The sequence below is a fragment of the Polyodon spathula genome, chromosome 4 (genome assembly GCF_017654505.1).
Source record: "Polyodon spathula isolate WHYD16114869_AA chromosome 4, ASM1765450v1, whole genome shotgun sequence".
In the NCBI taxonomy this organism is placed as follows: Eukaryota; Metazoa; Chordata; class Actinopteri; order Acipenseriformes; family Polyodontidae; genus Polyodon; species Polyodon spathula.
In genome coordinates, this window is record NC_054537.1 from 85,539,768 (window position 1) to 85,545,767 (window position 6,000).

The following is a 6,000-nucleotide window of genomic DNA, read 5'->3' on the forward strand; positions in this document are numbered from 1 at the left end:
CAGTTTTTCTGCCTGATCGCATTACTTAAAATCTGTGGCAACACTTTCAGGACCAGCCAGGTTTAATAATGTTAAGCTTTGCATACATATTTGTATGATATATTTGCAGCATATAATTTACTTTCTCTTTTTAGTTTAACTGTGTTTGGCACAAGTGATCTGGTCTGCTTTACTGTAAGTATTAGTTTGTCTGGATTTACAACAATTTTACTTCAAAAACAAAATTTAATAAAATGAAAAATGTCTATTTAAAGAATATTATATTATATATATATATATATATAATATATAATATATATGTATATATATATATATATATATATATATATATATATATATATATCGTAAAAAGAATAGACAAGTTATTTAACATTTAATACGTCTGATTCTGCCATAGAAAGTTGGCAAAATATTTCTGTCGACACTGTATATAAACCAATAGAACTATAGCACCCAAACATATACATAATCATACACATTTATACAGTAATCTTAATTTGATTTTGAACCATATTTAAATCCTTTATGAATTACAGTTCTGAGAGGGTTATTCACCAAAACCCTGCCCAATCCCATAAGAGTATCTTAACTTAATCTTAAATTAGCTGTGTTTTTCTAAAGGAATAGCAAATTTGTAGTTCTAGTGACTTTTATAATTGTCATTTTTGGATGAAGGGAATCCTGCTATACATTTGTTTCTGGGTGAAACGCTGTAATGGGTTTGGAAACTATTTTATACATATTCAGTATATTAGATATTGTATCATTATAAGCTTGATAGTTTGTGTATGGAAGCATATATATTGAGGGAACTGATGGCATTAGATTGCAATCCTATACATTATTGTCAAATAAAAGTACTTATTAAATCAATGTTAAAATATAGTGTGCATAACCTGCAGAAAAACAAAACCATTTATTAAAATATTAAAGCTGTGCTTAGTCCTTACATTAAACTTAATTGCAATTGTTCCTCATACAAAGCATTGTAATATTTGCATATTTGCTTTCCGTGCACCCACAGTGTGAGTTTACAAAAAAAAAAAAAAAAAAAAAATGTTATAACTGGTACTGAATTAAGCAAGTACTATTTTTAATATATGAACATCTTAAGCAGAGAGACTTCAGGAAAATAACAGGGAATTTAATGGGTTTAATGTGATTTTTTTTTTTTTAAATGTTATCAACAAACACATTTCATTGTAGAGAATACCACGTTTCTTTAGAAAGACCTTTGTTTCCCAGAGGACTGGGAATATATCTAGCGGCATTGTCCACATAAAGAAACATGGATGGGAGTTCTAACTAAGAGAGAACCAACAAGTGACCCTTAGAAAACAAATTTAAAATCCTGAACTGAATGAAATATGAGATAAACCAGTTAAGAACATCTTTAGTAGTACTCGTCAGCCTGTATTCACTTTGCTTGAAAGAATGATCTTAGGCTAATAAAATAATTTCATTTTATATGGCCAAATAGAAGTTGCTTATATATGGTAAAAGTTCAGTCGCCACAGGCTGATTACATTAGGTTACATTTTCTTTCAAACCTTACTCAAAGGTCACCTGTACTGAAGCTCCACCTGTCCACAATATGCACTCTGCTGCATATCTATTTCCCATGCTAAATAAGCAGGGTATGAAGACCTTTTGACTATTTACAAGTTAAATACCATACATTATTACATTCTGTGGTCCTGTGAGATGTAATTCTATAGGGTTGCCTGTACTGTGTGGTTTAACAGGCTGGCTGTTTTCTTGGAATTCTGATAGCAAACATAAATACTGAAATAGGATGGCAATTATTACATACTGGCAACTTCCTCTACTTTATTAAAAGTCATCATATGTGCTGTCTTAGTTTAATTTCATATTCAATGCAAGAAAAGGAAATGGATGGTTAAGATGTACCAAACTTGACGAGTCTAATCTCCTCCTCTTGCTAGTGATCAAATGTTGTTTGAAATTTTGTTTAAGAATAAAATAATATGTTTATATAGCACCTTTCATAGTGGGCCACCATCACAAATTAGTTTACAGGGCTAGGTTGTGAACTGTGCATTATATGCAGTCACTTACAATAGGACATGCTTTAACATCTCATCTGAAGGATGGAGCACAAGATGGTTAATTGACTTTCTCAGGGTCACACAGTGAGTCAGGCAGGGGCAGAGGTGGGATTTGAACCAGTGACCTTCTGGTTACAAGTCCTGGATTTTAACCACTGGACCACACTGGTTCCTTGAAATGAGACTGATATATCAGTGCCAGGCAACAGAAAGTAAGGGCCAACTTTATTCAAGTTTTGGGTGGCGCAGTACATTTTCTTTTCTCTCTGTCAAAGTAGCTAATGTTGAACAGGTGATTATATCAGGGTGGTAAACAGATGTTAAGTATGAACTATTGTTGTCAAAGTGATTGTCAATTGAATTTTATTCATGGTCTATAGAATCAGCTTGCCCTGATTAATTTAGTGGAAATTATATTGTTTGCAATTATTTTCTGGAATAACTTCTGATACTTCGATTTAATAACAGTATTTTTATAAAAATAATTAACAGTTAATGTAAACCAGAGGTTCTGTATTGACGTCAATTGCATATTGCATTGTGAAAGCCTAGTTCATTGCTTTCAAAGGTATTAGAATGGAAAGAACCAGCTTCCAATTGCTGGACCTTCCATTCTGTATTTATTTAATGCTTGTATGACATGCTTCCTTCAAGTTTGTGATCCTCAGGACAACTGTAAAGATAATATAACAAGATAGTGTTAAAAAGCACATGTACTAACCATCTAAGACCCCAGTAGGATGAATATTAAAAAAAAAAAAAACGATTTTGGGCCAGAAACTGCTGGTCATGTCATGTGACCTTGTATTGGGGAGTGTTGTATAGACAGAATGTAACAATGGCTGTATTTTGAATATTAGTTTAACATGAAATTGAACTAGAATATTTATTTAGTACAGTGTGTCATTGAACTCTTTATTTTTTTGTTTCATACAACTTTTTTTCATAAGAAAAGGTGACTGAAAAACGTCCAGGTTTTTCAGGTCACGGAGAGTTCAATTTAAATTGCAATGGAAGCTTAAATTAACTGCTTTGTATATTCTCTATTGCTGTTGCTACAGATTATATTTCAGTAACGCATCATAAAGTGGCAAGACTGAATCTAAAGTTTGTGAAAAACTATACATGTTTTAACTTTTACAACAGTGCATTTCTGTTTCCCCCTAGGACTATTTAAACTTGAACAGACCTCAGAGAAACCATACCTGCCTTCTCTTCACCATGTAACAGCTCTGTATCAAATAACTTCCAAGCAAAAACCTAGAGCTGTTCCTGTAACCAAGACGATCGCCACAAAGAAAGGAGCACTTGCTCTACATTCAGAAAACCAAGCCCTCAAGTCTAAAAGTATAAAACCCAAGAGGTGTGGAAAAGAAAAGGGTGCAGAGTCCCTTAGCAGGAATGTAATGGAACAGCTGTAGACCCTGAGCAGCTTGACAAATGCCATTCTCAAATACAGATGCCATCAAGTCACTATTGTTTTTAAAGCAAAATTCCCCTCATAAACAGATTGTTTTGAATGTAAGTTTACCATAGTTCTGTTTTTTAAAGGCCCATAACATTCTGTTATACTCTTTTGAGTCAAGCATGACTCAATTCCACCTGTCTCTAATGCCTGTTTACAAACCAACAATTACATTTCTTACTTGTTTTTATAAATAAGTAGTACAAACATTTTTGTAAAATCACAAATCAATGTAAATTCAGAAAACAAAACAGCTTAATAAATGAAGCAAACAAAAGTGAGGCTAAAATCTCAAGTCCCAGTTTGCTATGGCGACCACATGTGAAATGATCTACAAGTACAGAGGCCACTTGTTTTTAATTGTTGTTTGTAGCTATGTGGAAATGTTTCCTTCACTTTATTACTGACTACGTCCTACAAACATCCACACAACAAGCACAGGTCTGGCTTCTGTCATTCGTGTTCAGCAGGCATTCAGACTGAAGTTGGTGAGATGGAATGTCTTTGACTGGAGTAAAAGGAACACTGAATAGAGCCCTCACCTATATAGAATGATACAAATTGCTCTAAATAGAAACATAGCAGTACTGTTTGTACTCTCATGCCAATAGAGAGCCGCAGTACGAGTCCTGCTGTTCCCTTACTGTTGGGTGATTATGCTGTTCCTTTTCGGCTTTCTAAAGGTCCTACACTGAACCATATCCTGAAATATATCTTATTGGTAACTAGACACATGTGGGGGTTTGCCCGAGAATATAGATATGTCATGCTCAATACAGGTTGGAGACCGTGTAAATGTATAATTAGCTGGATGTGAGTCTCTTAAGTGTATTTTTATCTGGAAATGCAAATTAAAGCCAGATAGGGCCCTATTTATTGGATAAATGAGTCACCTTCTGAAAATATTTTTTTAATTACTCCTCTGAACCTGTGTGACTAAAAGAGCCTTGAATTCAAAGTTATAATTGCTTGATAACTAATAATGTGTTTGTGTTTGTTTCTTCAGTATACAGCTATGGACAAACGTTTTGCATCTTCCAATCGAATTGACACATTTTGCTTCATAAAGTCAAAACCTGCTGAATAGTGTTACGTTAACATATTGAATTACACCCCGCTTTGTAGTTTTCCGCAGACGTTTGCGATATCATTAGCTAGTTTCTGTGATTACATGATGTAACTCATGATTCTATTATGTTCATAGACTTGTTTTTTCTTAATTATTTTTCAGTCATAAAATTCTAGGTGATGCAAAAATTCTAGGTGATGCAAACTTTTGGCGATTGTTGTATAGTTTATATGAGATAAATAGCCTCTCGCTATATCCCAAGGTCAAGGAATGGCTGCCAGTTGCATTCGCCTGCCAAATTATTCTGGTTTCTTCACAGAGGGCAAGAAGCCAGACTCAAACTCTGGAGCTCTGGATACAGACTCGGGGCTGGAGGGTGGCAACTCCAGCTTTAGCTCATTCAGATTCATCAGAAAAGTATCTATCTAGGGGAAGCAGATTTTTACTTAAGAACTGTGGTATGTACTTTTCATATGATATTGATTACCCAGTATACCCTCAAGCTAATCTTTTCCCATGGTGTTTTAAAACTCACAGAATCACAGTTCCTTTCTGTTTGTGGACCCCAACAGCGCTCTCCATGAAGACTGAAGAGTGTAACCTGGTTACTCTGCAAAGCGCTACCTGTCCAGCTGGTCTGTTAACTAGGATAAGAAACCATATTTAAACCAATGTGTTCCTCTCAGAAATGGCCTGCTTTTTAAATTTGAGTATGGTGATGCGTGTATTAAAAAGTAAGTAGCAGGGTTCTGGAAAATATATAGCGTTACACGTCCCCACACGTTGCTACAACTGTTTAAATAAGTTCTCTGTAATTTTTCTTTTCATTATTAACATTCTGACAACTTTTTACACTTGTAACTTTAAAGTCTGTTTCAAAGCTCTGTTTAAAATAGTCGCTCTAGTATCACTGCAGGAAGAGCAACAACATTTAAAAAAACATAACAAGTGCTCTGGCTTTTCTGTTCGTACCACATCATGGATCCTTATTGCTGTGTTACCTGTTTGACAATGTGGGCAATAATCCTTACACTATCAGTACACTACTCTATCCTTACACTATCTGTGGACATTTTAAAAAGAGCTTTGAAACAGACTTTAAAGTCATAAGTGCAAAAATTTTACCGAGCACACAAACAGGAGAATAGATGAACAAAAATTTTTTGTTACAGGCATGTTAATTTATCAATAAACAACATGCTTTACCAATATGCCTAACAGACGACTCTGTAGCATTTAATTGCAAAAAATCGACTACTCTTGTATAAATGGCTCTCATATGAGTAATTGTGGTTGTATTGTTGTAAGTGCATCTTTATTTGATGTTTTATTTTTTTCCTCAAAATGAGGGTTGGAATGTTGGGCTGCATGTTAAATTGGAAAGAATACGGTATTTG

At 34.3% G+C, this 6,000-nt stretch overlaps 1 protein-coding gene across 1 annotated transcript in view; it reads left to right on the forward strand.

Moving 5' to 3' along the window:
• Positions 1-3,695, forward strand: part of LOC121315014 (cyclin-dependent kinase 14) — a 233,186-nt gene extending 229,491 nt beyond the window's left edge. The window contains exon 15 of the mRNA XM_041248848.1: positions 3,237-3,695. The gene's annotated coding sequence lies outside the window, so the exon portion shown is untranslated. The remainder of the gene's footprint in view (positions 1-3,236) is intronic.
• The last annotated feature ends 2,305 nt before the right edge of the window (positions 3,696-6,000 follow it).